Genomic DNA, 18,693 nt, shown 5'->3' with positions numbered 1-18,693 from the left:
GCCAGCTCACTTCCTTCCACCATCCTGCCCACTTGCTGCCACCACTCAGCTCACTTCCTTCCACCAGCCCGCCCACTTGCTCACACTAGCCTGCCCACTTGCTCACACCACTTTGCTCACTTCCTTGCACCAGCCTGCCCACTTGCTAACACCACTCAGCTCACTTGCTTGCACCAGCCTGCCCACTTGCACCCACCACTCAGCTCACTTCCTTCCACCAGCCCGCCCACTTGCTCACACCAGCCTGCCCACTAGCACCCACCACTCAGCTAACTTTATTGCATTATCCTGCCCACTTGCTCCCACCAGCCTGACCACTTGCTCCCACCACTGCGCTCACTTCCACCAGCCTGCCAACTTGCTCACACCACTCAACTCACTTCCTTCCACCAGCCTGCTCACTTCCTTCCACCAGCCTACCCACTTGCTCCCACCAGCCTGACCACTTGCTGCCACCACTCAGCTCACTTCCTTGCACCAGCCTGCCAACTTGCTCACACCACTCAACTCACTTCCTTCCACCATCCTGCCCACTTGCACCCACCACTCATCTCAGTTCCTCGCACCAGCCTGCCCACTTGCTCACACCAGCCTGCCCACTTGCTCACACCAGCCTGCCCACTTGCTCACACCAGCCTGCCCACTTGCTCACACCAGCCTGCCCACTTGCTCACACCAGCCTGCCCACTTGCTCACACCAGCCTGCCCACTTGCTCACACCAGCCTGCCCACTTGCTCACACCAGCCTGCCCACTTGCTCACACCAGCCTGCCCACTTGCTAACACCAGCCTGCCCACTTGCTAACACCAGCCTGCCCACTTGCTAACATCAGCCTGCCCACTTGCTAACACCAGCCTGCCCACTTGCTAACACCACTCTGCTCACTTGCTAATACCACTCTGCTCACTTCCTTCCACCAGCCCGCCCACTTGCTCACACCAGCCTGCCCACTTGCTCACACCAGCCTGCCCACTTGCTCACACCAGCCTGCCCACTTGCTCACACCAGCCTGCCCACTTGCTCACACCAGCCTGCCCACTTGCTCACACCACTCAGCTCACTTGCTCACACCAGCCTGCCCACTTGCTAACACCAGCCTGCCCACTTGCTAACACCAGCCTGCCCACTTGCTAACACCAGCCTGCCCACTTGCTAACATCAGCCTGCCCACTTGCTAACACCAGCCTGCCCACTTGCTAACACCAGCCTGCCCACTTGCTAACACCACTCTGCTCACTTGCTAATACCACTCTGCTCACTTCCTTCCACCAGCCCGCCCACTTGCTCACACCAGCCTGCCCACTTGCTCACACCACTCATCTCACTTCCTTGCACCAGCCTGCTCACTTCCTTCCACCAGCCTGCCCACTTGCACCCACCACTCAGCTCACTTCCTTCTACCAGCCCGCCCACTTGCTCACACCAGCCTGCCCACTAGCACCCACCACTCAGCTAACTTTATTGCACTATCCTGCCCACTTGCTCCCACCAGCCTGACCACTTGCTCCCACCACTCAGCTCACTTCCTTCCACCAGCCTGCCCACTTGCTCACACCAGCCTGCCCACTTGCTCACACCAGCCTGCCCACTTGCTCACACCAGCCTGCCCACTTGCTCACACCAGCCTGCCCACTTGCTCACACCAGCCTGCCCACTTGCTCACACCAGCCTGCCCACTTGCTCACACCAGCCTGCCCACTTGCTCACACCAGCCTGCCCACTTGCTCACACCACTCAGCTCACTTCCTTCCACCAGCACACTCACTTGCTCACACCAGCCTGCCCACTTGCTCACACCACTCATCTCACTTCCTTCCACCATCCTGCCCACTTGCTGCCACCACTCAGCTCACTTCCTTCCACCTGCCCGCCCACGTCCTTGCACCACTCTGCTCACTTCCTTGCACCAGCCTGCCCACTTGCTAACACCACTCAGCTCTCTTGCTTGCACCAGCCTGCCCACTGGCTCCCACCAGCCTGCCCACTTGCTGCCACCACTCAGCTCACTTCCTTGCACCAGCCTGCCCACTTCCTCCCATCAGACAGCTCACTTCCTTCCACCAGCCTGCCCACTTGCTTGCACAAGCCTACCCACTCACACCAAACAGTCTGCCCACAACCACACACCTCCATGCTCACTACAATCCACCAACTGTCTCTATTACAAATCACAATCATGCTCAATGCCACCCACCTTACTGCTTACTATAACCCAATTCCTCTACTAAGTCTCCTCTCTCACTGCCATGCTTATTTTTTCTACCCTCCCTAACACATCTATCATACACACTGCTTCTCTTCTTCCTCACAATTACCTCTAAGGCCCCTTTCACACTGGGGCGGTGGGGGCGTCGGCGGTACAACAGCGCTATTTTTAGCGCTGCTGTACCGTCGTTCTTGCAGCGGTATTCGGCCGATAGCGGTTCGGTTTTAACCCCCGCTGGCGGACGAAAAAGGGTTAAATCCGCTCGTACAGCGCGGCTATAGCCGCGGTATTACCGCGGTATAGCCGCGCTGTCCCATTGATTTCAATGGGCAGGAGCGGTTTAGGAGCGGTGAATACACCGCTCCTTCCCCGCTCCAAAGAAGCGGCTCGCAGGACTTTTTTTACCGTCCTGCGAGCGCACCGCTTCAGTGTGAAAGCCCGAGGGCTTTCACACTGAACAAACAACGGAGGCTGTTTAGGGGTGGTTTTCAGGTGGTATTTTTAGCGCAATACCACCTGAAAACCGCTCCAGTGTGAAAGGGGCCTTACGCCTAACCATCTTGGCTCTAATCCTTCCAAATGTTAAATATTTATATAGTTTTATGTATTTTCACTAGATTTATTTTTTTTCTGTTATTTAGGTAATACAGATCCTAAGGCACTGTTATTTTACAACATTGATCACATTTCTTCACTTTACATTCCAGGTAGGAATATTATTTTTATTTATATCCCTATTAGCATATTTTTAAGATTGTATTATTATTTATAATTTTTTACGATAAATTTAATTCTTTTTTATTTTTCTTTCTTATTCTCTAGATTGCAAAGAGAATTGGATTTGATTTTTATCAAAACCAAGCTAAAGGGAATTGTATATTATATTATAATGTTGAATATATTTATATCTGCAATATGTAATGATATTTTTTATGTTATATTTATTTTTTTTATTCTAGATCTTTTCTCTCTACATAGCGCCTCTCTCTTTTTTTTTTTTCTCTTGGTCGGTATTCGATTATTATTTTTCGTTTTTTTTTTCATATTATTACTCTCCTTTGCAGGTTTATTTGTTCATCTGGCTATCTTTTCTCTAATTTTGAAATAATTATATTTTTAGACCACTCCCTCCTATATACACTTTTTTTTTTTTTTTTTTTTTTTTTTTTTTTTTTTGGTTATAGAACTCCTTATTATCTTTATAATTGTTATTTATTGTTTGGTCTAGTGTTTTTTTTATTTTTTTTTTTTTTCACTCACTTTTCTCTCGCTATATTTTTTATTGATTTTAAATTGCTCGTTATTATTTACTTATCTGACTCACCATTCTCTCTTTCCTTAGCGCAGTTTATCTTCTAACTTGACCAAATTTTTTGGCTCACTCATTTCTCATTCTCTCTTTTGATCTTCTATATTTATATGTCTTTCTCTGACTTTCTTTTCTCACGTGATCTTTATTATTTTTTATGTAGTTCTATTCAGTTTCTCTTGATTGCTCTACTCTTACGTTATTAGTCTCTAGCCTATTTTATTATCTAAAGGTTTTATTTTAATACATAGTTCTCGCTTTTTTCGTGCTGTCGCTTGCTCTTCTCTACTTTTATTTCATTATATTACTTGCTCTTTTCTCTTTCACTTTCTTTAGCTTGGTCTTCTCCCCCCTTTTATTTTTACTCGCTGTTCTCTCGAATTTTCTTGTGGTCGCTCAAATCTATCTTTCTCTTAGTCATCTTCCAGGATGGCACACCTGAGAGATGAGAGGCTCCTCCCTACAGGAAACACAATCAATCGACAGCTGTTTTAAGTCCACACCCTTCCCCTTGATCCTCAGTTTTTGATTGTGTTTCTCCCTACACAGCGAAACCGTTTGTTTTTTTTTTTCCAAATGACCCGAAGCCTGGGGCTGGTGGTCCCCCCCGGGAGCCGGACCAAATGCCTGGGAAGGCCTACGGCCACATCACCCTAAAAGTGAAAGAGGGTGCCGCCTGCCCGATCTCGTATGATCTCGGAGGCTAAGCAGGGTCGGGCCTGGTTAGTACCTGATGGGCCTCTGGGTCTGGCCGGATATATTTATCCTTCCTGGGGGGGTTCCCTTATCCTTTCCTCAGGGGGGGCAGCAGAAACTGGAAGAGCCCCCCTGAGAGCTGAAGGCCCCTGGGTACAGTGGTGTCCCCAGAACTTCAGGGGCCTTTTTCCTGTCTCCCCCCTTACCTGTCCGGGCATCCGTTCAGACAGGGGTGCTGGCTGTCAGTTCTTTCCAGGGCCCCCGACTCCTGGGCTCCTGGTAGCTCGCGTGGGCTGCTGGGGAGGGCGCCGCCTGAACGACCCGCGTTCTTACCCAGGAGGGAAGGCTGAGAGTCAGCAGGAGCAGGCGCCCACATCCTCCTTTCGAGGAGGCACCAGTTCACTACGGTGGATGTCTGCCTAAACCACCTCAGAATGGAATGAGGAACGTACGGCATTGCCCCCCCAGGTGTATATACTGACTGGCAGGACACAGCCTAACCTTGCAGCTCCCTACGGGGACAGCAGTTGGGGGGGCACTTTGGCGGCTATCCTCCTTGCGTGTGGACCATAAGGATGGAAAAGCAAGCCCGGTGGCTGTGGCAAAAGGGGAAGACGACAACGGTGAGTACTTTCCTTTACCTTGGGAATTTAGCTGCAAAATCCCCAATCCCAGCCAGATGGTTTGTGGGCATTTGAGATAATCTCCCCTGGGGTCTAGATTCAAATAGCCCAGAAGCTTCTGCTAAAAACACCAGCTACAGCTCCCTCTTACATCAGAGATGCTGTATGGTGGACAAGTGGTGCAGAGGAGCGAGTGTGCGTAAACCACCTCAGATGGGAAAGAGGTAAGTAAGGCATTTCTTCCCCTTCCCCCTGTATTTACTGAGTGGTACCATGCAGGACCTGGGGTCTGCATAACAAAATAGCCCAGAAGCTACTGCTAAAACCACCAGCCACACCACAGCTCCCTCTTACAGCAGAGACACTGTGGTTATCACAACAGTAGGTTGCCAGCCTCTCCCTACATGTCCGGTTGTGGGACATTAGTAGGGATGAATAGAGCGAAGGGGGGGTGGGGGGGGGGTGGGGCTGGTAGATACAAAGAGTTCCTTACAGGCCAGGTATACCACTGAACAATTTATGGATTGTGCAATGGTTGAAGGATTCAGGAGTAAGCTCTCCTGTTCAGCAGGTGCACTAGGTTATATGGCCCTATTAGCCCAGCTACTAGGAATCTGAAGTCATAAGCTCCAACCTTCCACTCCACCTTTACATTGTGGTTATATTATAGTGCAGGAGGTAAGAAAAACCTTTTTGTTGGTTTGGGCTACAGTCAACTCAGTGACAGATCTAAAGGCGATTTACCATAAATCGCTTCCTATATCCTTTAATTAAGGATTTTCTGTGCAAACATATGCAAGAGCTATAGATAGATACATGATTGCTTGTTTAAGGCCTGCAGGTGGCTATTTTCCTCCAGGCTAAATTGGTGACCACCTTTTCTAGAGGCTGTCCTAAATTGGTCTCTAGGGCTGGGCTCATTGAGACTTTAGTTTCTGATCAGCCCCACCTGTGTGTGAGCTGGCCAGCGTTTGCTCAGTCTACGGAGGTAAGGTAGGACAACAGCTACTATAGTAAGGTGTCTAACCATTTTAGGATTTGTTCCTTCACTGGGGGTGAAGTGTTAGTGTCTACAGCCCAGGCTATGCCTAGGGATCAAATTGCTTTGTTGGTTATTTCATAAAGGGATACACCATGACTCCTCCTTGGTTGCACACCAGTAGACCTCAGTAGTGAAGGTTTGTCCTTGCTGGGATGTTTTGTGGCACAGCAGAAATGCACATTGAGATTTGTGACATTTCTGCTCATAAGGGGTATATTGCTGTACATCAGAAATGCACTGCACTGAAGCTTGGTTGTTGTCTGTTATATCCTAAAGGTACTGCCTTATTTGGCTACAGATCAGAAAAATACAACAGGGAAGGTGGTCTGTACTTTCTGGTCTTGTGACGCATGGCGGAAATGCACATCATTGAGTCTTGTGACATCTCTGCTCATATTTGTTATATTGCTGCACATCAGACATACTCAAAATTGAGTTCTGTCTGGGGTTTTTTGTGTCCTGTATTACAGCCTTCTTGGTTGCTTATTAGAAAGGCAGTAGTGAAGATTGATGGTCCCGAATTGTTGGGAAATACAAATTGAACCTGTGCCAGGGGTAGTACTTGTACTGCCTTTGGTAATCGGTGCAGCCCCGCAAAGTGGCGTCGGGCTGACAGTGCTATTAACGGCAAAGGCTGCCGATTTTAGGCATGCGATTTGACATGTTTAGTCGCATGCCAAATCCCTTCAATATGGATGTGCTATCTCTATTCAGATTGTTATATTGTTGCACATCAGATATATACAAGATTGAAGGTTGTCTGTCCTTTTATGTCTTACATTTACTGCCTTATTGGCTGCATATCAGAAGGGACACAGCAGTGAGGTTGCTTGTCCTTTTCTGATTTGTTTTTGCTGCCTCAGCAGGGAGACACATTGAGGGTGGTGGCGTCTCTGCTCAGTATTGGTATATTACTACACATCAGACATACACAAAGATTGAAGATTGTTTGTGTCCTGTATGTTCTATATTTACTGCTTTATCGGCTGCATATCAGAAAGGCACAGCAGTGAGGGGTGTCTTTTCTGTTTCTCATTGTTCTACCTTGCTGCTTCTTAAGGATACACAGCAGGGGGTTGTTGGCTGCACGCCTCCAGGGAGATACAGCATTGGGGACCCCTCGCTTGTTCAACCTGAAAATTGCAAGTTACCTGCGACCTGTGTAATCTTGAGGTCTGTGGATCCAGAAAGCAGGGTCTGCTTGAGGGCGCTGCGACCTGGAGTTGCACAGACACGAATGGTTCCCATTGGAAGCCATAGTGTATGACTTTTCTCTTGAATTTTTGCGGTTGCAGGTTGGGTCGCACAGGTGTGGGAGCCCTAAGTTTTATCTGTCCCTTCTGGTTGAGTTTTTGCTACACAACAAGAATAGACATCATGGAGTTATTGCCTTACTTTGCAATACACCAGAAAGATCGCAGCTAGGAAGGCTGTCTGTTTTTATGTGGCTGCACAGCAGAAATACTCAACATTGAAGCTTGTTGGTGCTTTCTGTTTCAGATTCCCTTACCTTACTGCACTTCAGAAAAACACAATGCTGCAGGTTGCTTGGGTCCTTTCTGTGTTGGTTCTATGTGACTGCACTACAGAACTGCATAACAGAAAAGATATTGTCTTGTGTGCCATATTGATCTTATAACTGTATTTGGTGGTTCATCAGAAATACGCAACATAGAAGTTTGGGTCTTTCTGTCTTATATTTATGGCCCTGTTTTGCTGTACATCAGTAAAACTCCACCATAAACAGGACTCCCGTCCTTTATGTATATATATCAGTTATGACCTAGCTAGCTGTACTTCAGAAACACACAGCATTTAAGCACGGTTCACACTGAGGCAGCACAACTTACAGCGCGACTGCCTCAGGCGACCCAGGACACGACTCAGCGGTGACTTGCGAAACGACTTCTGTATAGAAGTCAATGCTAGTTGCCTCCAAAATCGTACAGGAACCTTTTTCTAAGTCGGAGCGACTTGCATCGCGCAGATTAGAACGGTTCCATTGCACAGAACAGGACGCTACTTGTCAGATGACTAGGTTGCCTGACAAGTCGTCCCAGTGTGAACCAAGGCTGAGGGTTTGCGTGTGTCTTAATGTTTTTACATATTGGCTGCACATCAGAAAACCAGACTGTGAGGACTGTTTGTCTACATTGAAGTTGAGATTTGGGTCTCTCCCATATTTGATATGTTGGTTTAGCTAGCCACACTCGGATACACATTATTGTCTATGCTTGTGTCCTTTCTGTCTAAATCTATTGTGCTGGGTCCACAATCTATGATCTTTTTTTTAATTTGTGATATTAATAATGCATGTATCACCTTTTGTATTTCAGCCCTCTTTTCCGTGGAGGGGCCTGGAGTTCTGGCTGCAGACGTCACATGTCAGAAAGCCTCAGCCCCTTACATTCAGGAATGCTGGAACCATTTCCTAGGGTTGAAGCCCAGTAGGGTTATAGGACACTGGAGGAAGGGGATAAAGAATCACCCTGCTTAGTAAGAACTTGGGAAGTTCTGTTCAGAGGAGTATTATGACCTGAAGATGAAGTATAAAGATGTATACCCGACCGAATAGGTTACGGCTCGGTGCATGGCCTTCATCTCACCCTTCTATAGAACTAGATGTAGCAGTATAAGTATTATACTCCTGCTATGAACTTTATTCTCCTGAAGTAGGCACTCAGGCGTAAGTAAAGCCACAGAGTGGGCATGCCTTAAACCCAGGGATCAAGCCTTGGTTAATCTATTACCCTTAAGTAGGCTTCCCTTTAGTCTTTGCTGATGTAAAGATAAAAATGAACAAAAAAGGTTGTCTGTTAGGGGCCCACCTTTTTTTGCAGTTTTAATTCCCTGAACAGGGTAGTGTTAAGACAGGCCCTCTTAGTGATCAATGAGTGTCCTTGTCTTACAACACAGGTCTCTGATTAATCTTTAGGGGTTCTAAGTAGCACCTACAGGCACAATAGGCCATGGTTGTTAGATGTGTGAGACAGGCAACATTGCTAACCTACAAGTTTAACATGTTTTCTGATTCCTTCTTTAAGAGCCCACTCCACCTAGGTCCTGCATCCGAAGCGGACAAGGCAGGGACATCGGTGGAGTAGACCTGCAGACCAGCTGCATGATCCAGCTATAATACCTTCATCAAGCATATGGAGTGGAGGTAAAACTCACTGCAGAACCAAGGTCCGCCAAGAGGGTCTTGCCGTGGTCCCACCCTAAGGTAGGCCTGAGGTACTTGATTATCCTCTCAGGTGTGCTGTCCTGGAAGATGACTAAGAGAAAATTGACAGTTACTTACCGGTAACTGTTTTTCTAGGATATCTTCCAGGACGGCAGGCCTACTTCCCGCCCGTTGGAGGAGGGAAAATGGTAGAACACTTGAAGGTGAGTACCTATGAGGAATGATTTCCTTGTGAACCAGGTTCAGGAGTTACTTCTCTACAAACTGAGGATCAAGGGGAAGGGTGTGGACTTAAAACAGCTGTCGATTGATTGTGTTTCCTGTAGGGAGGAGCCTCTCATCTCTCAGGTGTGCCGTCCTGGAAGATATCCTAGAAAAACAGTTACCGGTAAGTAACTGTCAATTTTTGTTTTCTCTTAGGGCTCTTTCACATGGACGTGTACGTGTGTAGACCCCCTCTGCTCTGTGGGGGATTGCTCCGTGGATCCCCGCTGAGCAGGCAGATGACAGGTCTGTCTCTGCACACTGTGCAGCGACGGACCTGTCCGAGCGCTGCTCTCCTCTATGGGGGATTGGATGATGACGGACTTTAGAGTCTGTCGTCACCCGATCCGATCCACAAACCAATGGAAATGTAGGTTTTTCCTCCATTGGGCCCCTTTCACACAAACGATCCGTTATGGTCCACCTGTCAGTTTTTTAGGCGGACCTGAACAGACCCTCCTTAGACCTCTATGGAGCGTCGGATGTTAGCGGTGAAATGTCCGCTGACATTCCTACCTGCTACGATCCGAATAAGTGTAATGGCGCAAAAACCTACTTTTCCATCCTTTTTCGGATCGGGTGACTTCGGACTCTACGGTCCGTCATCATCTGATCCCCCATAGGGTAGAGCGGGGCTCTGACAGGTCCGTTGCTGCACTTTGTGCACCGACGGAACTGTCTCCTTTCTGCTCGGCGTGGATCAGCGGAGTGGTCCCTGTTGAGCAAGCGGATGTTGACGGGGTGGATCGTCATGGAACCGTCCCATGTGAAAGAGGTCTTAGGCCTCTTTCACACGGACTGTCCAGTTTTACTATTTTTGGATATAATTGAAAACAGCTTTTATATATTCTAAATAAAAATAATATTTTTATAATTTTGTATTCCTAGAAATGCCGAGCTGCTTTGTACCGAATTGCAGCCATGTCAGTGGTAAATTATCTAGTCCAGCAAATATTACATTGTATCATTTCCCAAAAGATTGCGATGAAATCAAAATTTGGTTGGAGCACACAGGCATGGAACATTCTTTGATTGAGAAATTTTCTGCGCTGATATTGGCAGACAAAAGAAGAGATTCTTTTCGCATATGTTCCCAACATTTCTCATCCGATTGTTTTAATATCGAGGGAATAAGAAGAAAATTAAAAACAGGATCAACACCAACTATTTTTACAGCCATACCAACAACATCCAAAAGTTATGAAGAAAAATGGGAAGACTGTCAAAAATAGCTCGTAAAGAGTTAATGATGTCGGCCAGTTCAACATCAGCTTCATTTTACCAAAAAACATGCAACTGTGACTGTCATAAGAAAAAAGAATCAAAAACAGTGACAAAGAATGATGTGGGTACGCAAACAGGCATGTTTGATTTTCCGTCTTTTGAATCTGATGAAACATACAGTAAAATAGCGGACGAAAGATTAGTTAATTTAGATCATTCATATTTTGATCAAGAGTTAATGCGACCACCTGATGCCTCAACACCTGACTTTCATTCCAAATCTAAAAGTCTCAGATCTTCAGAAATTGTTGAAACTCATGATACAGAAGATTTGGATCCATTGCTCCTACTATCACCTACAGTATGTGATTTTCCATCACAACCTAGAAATAAAGAAAAGGCAATTGTTGCTATAGATATCGAGAGTCCAATCAATGTCAAAAAAAGAAAAACTGGCATATGAAGAAGACAAAAGTTTTCACTTATCAGATTTTGACACTCCTCAAAAAAGTGACCACACGTTAAATGAGAGTGTAATTGATACACAAACTGTAGAAACAATTAATGATCCTCTTAACTTGGTTAACGACCAAAAATTTATTGTATTCGAAAGTTGTCTCGATACATTGCTTTTTCAAATGCGATGTCCCGACCAGACATGCTTTTCAAAAATTAAGACACTTGAAAAGAAAATAGTAGGTACAATGCTGTCAGTCTTTTCTACCTGTAATGCATCGCATCGCTTGAAACTTTGGGAAAGCCAGCCAAAGATAAAAAATTATGCTGCAGGCAATATGTTACTTGCGGGCGTAATTTGTTTGTCAGGTGGAAGCTTTCTAAAGGTTAAAGAAATGTTTAATCTAAGTGGAATTGTGATGTTTGGAAAATCGTCCTATAACAAAAAAAGTATATTTATCCTTCCATTGATTACAGCTGGAATGAAAATTGTCAAAAAGTAAAAGAGGAATTGACAGGAACTTCGTTATTCCTCATCGGGGATGGACAATGTGACAGCCCCGGGTTTTGTGCTAAATATACCACATATACGTTTATGGATATATATTCTAAAAAATTGTGGATTTTGAATTGGTGCAGGTGTCCCAAACAACATCCTCGGTTGCCATGGAAAAATTGGCCTTTACCAAAACTTTAGACAGAATACTGGACAATGGATTTGATGTTCAATTTGAAGGCACTGATAGGCACACGGGAATTCGGAAACTATTGACTACAGCAAAATATGAAAAAATTAATCATCAATTTGATATTTGGCATTACGTTAAAATTTAAAAAGGAAATTGATGCAAATCTCCAAATAAAAAGATTTTCCTCCAATTAAACCGTGGATTGGAGCCATATTGACCCATTTCTATTGGTGTAGCAGAGAAAAGAGGATGTTTTCAGAAATCGATGGGAATCTCTGCTACATCATATAGTAAATGAACATACGTGGACAGTTGGAGAAATGCAACATCATTGCCTACATGATGATCTCAGTATTCATTGTTCAAAGATTCCATGGCTAAAAAAAAAAAACACACCTGCATTCGATTCATTATCTACAATTATAATGGACCCACAAATAGATAAAGATCTAAAGCATCTGACACATTTCTGCCAAACTGGTACTATTGAGACATACCACAGCATGATGCTCAAATATAGACCTAAGAGGATTCATTATAAATACGATTCCATGGAGGCTAGAACCCGATTGGCTGCATTGCAACACAACTACAATGTAGGAAGAAAACTTGCAATAGTAAAAAAAATTGACAGTGGTGAGGTGTTTCAAGAGGAGCGTAAAAATTTAGAATTCCCTAGAGGACGAAAAAAAATGGATAGTTAGAAACGTGTACGAAAAAAATGTCTAATGAACATTCCAAAACAATTTTAGCAAACATGATGACTATCATAGAGGGAACCTTGATTAGTACATGGAAATCTAAAAATGTACTATTTCCAAAAAACATTGCCACAGAAGAAAGTCCGGAAACCAGTGCTGCAATAGCAAAGCACAGAACCCAATTTCCCATTGTTTAAGATATCAAATTTTTTTTTGTGTTTTTTATCAACTGTATATAGATTTTTATAATTTTATTAAAGTTTATAGTTTTTTATGTTATCGATGGTTGAAAAATAAATTGGTTTATAGTGTTTGCACATTGAACTTTGATATATATATATATATATATATATATATATATATATATATATATATATATATATATATATATATATATATATATATATATATATTTTATCATTATATACAATTTCTTTATTTGCACTAAATCTAAAAATGTTATTAATACATTTTTTTTTATTTTAAAATTATAACTAAAACATCAAGAACATTAATAAACATTAGCATTAAATAAAGCACACACTAATTATTTATTGAATAACATTTTAATTACTAATAAATAATAAACAAAAAAAAAATAAAATTAACCATAAAATAAATTAATTTTTTTATTCAATAGAAAGCCATTTCAGAAGCATCATAATCATTTAAATAAGAAATCCAACATATGATCCATTTGGATCAGGAAAAACATGTCGCACTGCATTAACAGCACAAGAAGGTATAACCCTTCTGTTTCCCTTTCCTAAAATCTCATAAATCCAAGCGATGAACATTCAATATGCTGTTTTACGTAATCTCCTGGAATTAATAAAAAAAACATTTCAAATTATTATCTAAAAATAAAGATTAAATTTTTTTAATACAAAGTCATTACATTCAAAAATATAAATATCAGCTTATGGATTTACTCTAATCAATATTTCAAAAGAGAAAAAATAAATGAAAGATAACTAATGACCTGTTGTTGTTGGCATCTACAATCGGGATATTATCCAGATGAATCGCAATATTCGCTATCCTCACATGTTCATGGTGCACAATTTGAGAAAGAAATGTATCTGCTTGCATAATGCATTGATGTCCCTCTGGTATACAAGCATCAACCGCATCAACTTCACGGCAACAGATGGACTCAACTTGTGTGGGCATTATGCACCTTTCACACGAACACCAATTGATATTGCCTATTCTGTCAGTTTCGGTTACTTCAGTGTCTTCTGTTGAAGATCCATCGCTAGTACAGGGTATGGTGGGATTATTTGGGAAAGCTGGATCATTTTCTTGTGCTGGATACCTAGCCCAGATTTTCTTTATAAGCAATCTTCGCTATGAGTACATAATCCAAAAAAAAAAGTATATTAGAATAATTTATTTTTGAATTAATTACATTTATTTAATTTGAAAATTTAGCAAACAAGCATGTTTTAATCATCAGTTATGTTATGTGAAGAGGCTTCGATGATGTATAGTAAAAGAATGCATTAATTGTCAACAATAAGGCGGGACTGATGGGCACCGATGGCCTGCACTGACAGGAACTGATAAGACCGCATTGGTGAGCACTGAGAGTCAGAAATGGGGGTGCACTGTTACGTGCAACTGGTGGGCAAATTGAGGTGTCAGCGATGGTTAGCACTGAAGGTCACTGCTGGGCATTGACTGAGGGGCAATGATCAGCACTAGTTCTTGACCCTGATAGGCAGCTCTGAAAGGTGGCAATGAGGAGTTACTGTTTGGAATATTTGTTTAGAATTTATTAGTGGCATTAATTGGTGGCAGAGTTTTCAAATGGTGTGCACTGATTTGAGTCAATGTGGTTAGTGGTGGGCACAGATTAAGAGGAAATATTTTTTTACCTCTTGGGGACGAAGTCACCATGCAAAAAAACTGCTTAGATACATATTTTTATACTCCTGCTATCTGCGTGAGTCTAATAATAATAAAATCACTATTATTTTATATAATCATGTGATCATCTGTCATTTACTTACATGTGATCACGTGGCAAGGGGCCGTGATCACCCAAGTTTCAGTGATTAGTTCAGAATTTCATATTTATTAAGGTTGAATTAAGACACCAGTCAATCAATTTCTATATAAAGGAGGTTGGTTTTTGTGTCTAAAATTGATGCTATCCCTATTGACATTCTTCACTAACAAAAAGGAGAACACAATAGATCAGGGGTGTCCAAACATTTTTCAAAGAGGGCCAGATTTTATGAAGTGAACATACGTGAAGGCCGACCATTTTGCCTGACATTCTTTGAACCATAAAAATTTGATCTAAGTGTGTTCGTTCGAGCACTAATACACGGCCCAACTAGAATTCTCCTGCCTTTGTGGCTGTGTGTGGTGAAGAGATGAGCTTGGGCGTGTTATTTGGATATACCCTATTTATCGGCGTATAACACCTGCACTTTAAGAGGAAGTTTCAGGAAAAAATAAATTAAAATTTTAACTAAAAGAACTGTGAAGCAAAATAAGGGTCAGTGCCCATCTGCAGATCCTCAATTACCATGAATGCAGCACCCACCATTGCCAGGAAGGCAGCACCCACCATTGCCAGGAAGGCAGCACCCACCATTGCCAGGAAGGCAGGACCCACCATTGCCAGGAAGGCAGGACCCACCATTGCCAGGAAGGCAGGACCCACCATTGCCAGGAAGGCAGGACCCACCATTGCCATGAATGCACCCACCATTGCCAGGAAGGCAGCACCCACCATTGTCAGGAAGTCACCTCCCACCATTGCCAGGAAGGTAACACCCACCATTGCTAGGAATGCACCCATGATTACAATGAATGCAGCACAGACCATTGCCAGGAATGCACCCACAATTGCCAGGAATGTACTCAACCATTACCATCAGTGCAGCCTTGTAGGGCACATGGAGGGGGCAGGACGAGCGCCAAAGATATCCTACAGGAGAATCTCCTGTTTACACAGCGGCCTCTTTAAGAGAAAGTACCGCCTCCTTTGATGGACAGAACAGTCGTCCAATGGCAGCTCCAGAGACGGGACTTCCTATTACAGAGGCTGCCGTGTAAACAGGAAATAAATAAAATTAGACTTACTTTTTTCTTCAATGGCATTGGATTTTCAACGATTGAAGATTCTGCCACAGCAGGATTTTCCTAAACAAGTAATAAATAATAATTTATATTCGATTAGTTTGATATTTAAATTTGAACAATTTTATCTCTCTCTCCCTCTCCCTCTCCCTCTCCCTCTCCCTCCCTCTCTCCCCCCTCTCCCTCTCTCCCTTTCTCTCCCTCTCTCCCTCTCTCCCCTCTCTCCCTCTCTCCCTCTCTCCCTCTCTCTCTCCCTCTCCCTCTCTCCCTCTCTCTCTCTCTCTCTCTCTCTCTCTCTCTCTCTCTCTCTCTCTCTCTCCTCTCTCTCTCTCTCTCTCTCTCTCTCTCCTCTCTCTCTCTCCCTCTCTCTCTCCCTCTCTCTCTCTCCCTCTCTCTCTCTCCCCCTCTCTCTCTCTCTCCCCCTCTCTCCCTCTCTCTCTCTCTCTCCCCCCCTCTCTCTCTCTCTCTCTCTCTCCCCCCCTCTCTCTCTCTCTCTCTCTCCCCCTCTCTCCCCCTCTCTCCCCCTCTCTCCCCCTCTCTCCCCCTCTCTCCCCCTCTCTCCCCCTCTCTCCCCCTCTCTCCCCCTCTCTCCCCCTCTCTCCCCTCTCTCCCCCTCTCCTGATATTTGTTATAGCGTGTGTATATATAATATAAAATTTTGTGCCCAAAGAGCATGCATAGGATATAATCCTATGTTATTAGCGTTAAACAAGAGATTTTTATACTTGCCTTTCCTCTAACTCCACTCCAGCGCCGCTCTCTCCTCTATGTCTCTCTCATTAATCCTCTTTTTGTTTTTGCTTATCTCCGTTGCCATCACAACGGGGCGGTACTTCCTACGATGCCGCTCGTTGAGATGGCAACCGGAGCTGTTGACGGCGCTCTGATTTCCCTCTACTGCGCATGCGCGAGATCGTGAATAGTACAGGCGGTGCATGCTGGTCGATCAGCAGCACCGTATCCCGGAAGAGGATGCCTGTGGGCTTCACATGCCCACAGGCAAGATGAAAACCATCATGATCATATTTTATAAGTTTCTTTTTAGGAGAAAACGGACAACAACGATCTTTAAAATCAGAATACGTGAGTTACTTATTCTTGAATCCTAGTATTTGTCATTGTGCCAAAAAAAAAAAAAAAACCTCAGAGACAGTTGAATGCCGCTTTAAGTAGGCATCTTTTTAAGGATACAAGGGACACAGAGGCAAAAATGATTGTATATGTTCAAAGCAATTATGCAGCTGTACAAAGCGTTACACTTAGCCATAATTGGATATCATACATACAGGCTCACTTTAAATATTTGGAACTTGTAGTGAATCCTGTTAAGCCAGGCATAGAAAATTGCTTGATTCCCCCATCAACACAGTCAATGTTGTTGGGGGAAACCCTCCTGCAGAGCCATTGTGTTCTCCTGGCGACGGGGAAAACCCACAGTGATTATTTGCTAATGGCTATAGCTGCTGGTAAAAATCGCATACAAAATTTGAGAGCCTGATTGTTCCCAAGTTGATCTAACCAGCCGAGATTCAAACCACCTATGGCTGACTTTAGATTCTAGTTTTTATTTTTATTTGGAGAATCAATCATTAATATATTTAATGGAATACCACACAATAAAGGGGGGAGCAGGGGTGTTGCCTCCCTAATCCATGCTACCGTCCCTTAATCTATATGCAAGGTGCCAGACGCATGGATTTCAATGGTTTTTTTTTTGTTTGTCTAGTAACAATTTTGCAGATGTGTAACTTCTTGTATAATGATGATGGTGAGGACAGTAGAGAGTTAATGATGGGATTTGTGGAATAGTTATGTGAATGTTCCTCTTCCCCCTACGCACAGATTGTTACCGATGATGGCGTGGAGGTGGCACGTTATATAAAGGCTATATTTGTCACTTTAATGTGTGTCGGGAATTGGAGAAATCAGAGGATGAGATTTGTGGGCTGGTTGTATAGGTCAGGGCCTGCTAAGCGAGGAGCCACTTGTGCGACAGTTTTCTACGGCTGCGCCGATGAGTTGGCAGTGTTGGTATTCTTCTGTTAGGCTTTGATTTACAGGTTCATATTTTTATTATGTTAAGTTTTTATATGTGTGGAGTGGTTTGTTTGCCCCCCCCTCCCCCCCCCAAAAAAATGGAGCACCAGCTGCCACTGGATGTAGGGTTATCGGAGCTCATTTGGATTGTGGATTGGTTATCGGAGCTCATTTGGATTGTGGATTGTGCGGCATGTAGTGTCCATCATTTGCTACACAAGATCTGGTACCTGTGTGAAAGTACTGTAGAGTTAACCTCAGCACAGGGAGGTCAGTCTCCTTTCTCAGGTCAGTTAGCGCATGTCACCTGCCAGAGCCAGCACTATGCTAGCCTGCTCAATAAAACATAGCGTTTTACCATGCAGGCTAATGTGAACACAGCCTTAAAGTGGTTCTAAAGCCTTAAGTTTTTTTCCCCTAATGCATTCTATGTTGAATGGTTTGCCTCATCGCTATAAATGATACATCTGCAAGAGAACTTCTTTTGAAAAAAAAAACAGACTTACTGTCCAGATCATCAGATAAAAATACATTGTGAAATACATAGTCGGAGAAAGCCTGAAAAAGAAAACAAATACAGCAACACCATCTAAGAATTGGTAAGCTGCATATATAAATAATAATAATAATATTATAATATAATTATAATAATTGTTAGCTTTAGGGTTTAATACCGCTTTAGGCTTGGTTCACACTACTGTAATGCAACTTTTTTACAGTGTGATTATGTGATGTGACTTTGCATATTCTATGGGGCCAAGTCGCAATGTAAATCTCATCAAAGTAGTGCAGGAAGCTTTTCAAAAATCGCATAATTCTTAGTTGCATTGATTAGAGCAGGCACCATTGAAAACAATGAGATTTCACTTGTCATGCGATTCTGTGCAACTCAAGTCGCATCAGAAGTTGCACTAGTGTGACCCAGGCCTTATGCTCCTTTCACATGGGATGGAATTTATTATTATTATACAGGATTGATAGAGCGCAGACAGTTTACGCAGCGCTTTACAACATTAGGGCAGACAGTACAAGTACAATACAATTCAATACAGGAGGAATCAGAGGGCCCTGCTCGTTAGAGCTTACAATCTAGGAGGGAGGGTCAAGTTATACAAAAGGGTAATAGCTGTGGGGGATGAGCTAATGGAGAAAATAGTGCAGTTGT

The 18,693-nt window shown here is 43.7% G+C and overlaps 2 long non-coding RNA genes across 4 annotated transcripts in view; one reads left to right on the top strand and one right to left on the bottom strand.

Annotated features, from left to right (window-relative positions):
- Positions 1-12,674, top strand: part of LOC141144561 (uncharacterized) — a 65,639-nt gene extending 52,965 nt beyond the window's left edge. For all 3 annotated transcript variants that reach the window (XR_012244423.1, XR_012244424.1, XR_012244422.1), the window contains 2 exons: positions 2,849-2,914; positions 10,214-12,674. This is a non-coding gene — a long non-coding RNA (uncharacterized lncRNA). The remainder of the gene's footprint in view (positions 1-2,848; positions 2,915-10,213) is intronic.
- Positions 12,675-13,007: 333 nt separating this feature from the next.
- Positions 13,008-18,089, bottom strand: LOC141144560 (uncharacterized). Its single transcript, XR_012244421.1, has 3 exons — positions 18,035-18,089; positions 13,378-15,554; positions 13,008-13,217 (listed from the first exon to the last, which is right to left on the bottom strand). It is a non-coding gene; the product is annotated as an uncharacterized lncRNA (long non-coding RNA).
- Positions 18,090-18,693: the final 604 nt, after the last annotated feature.

This window comes from Aquarana catesbeiana, linkage group LG05, assembly GCF_042186555.1.
Source record: "Aquarana catesbeiana isolate 2022-GZ linkage group LG05, ASM4218655v1, whole genome shotgun sequence".
Lineage (NCBI taxonomy): Eukaryota > Metazoa > Chordata > Amphibia > Anura > Ranidae > Aquarana > Aquarana catesbeiana.
This window is presented reverse-complemented; position numbering and strand designations above follow the sequence as displayed.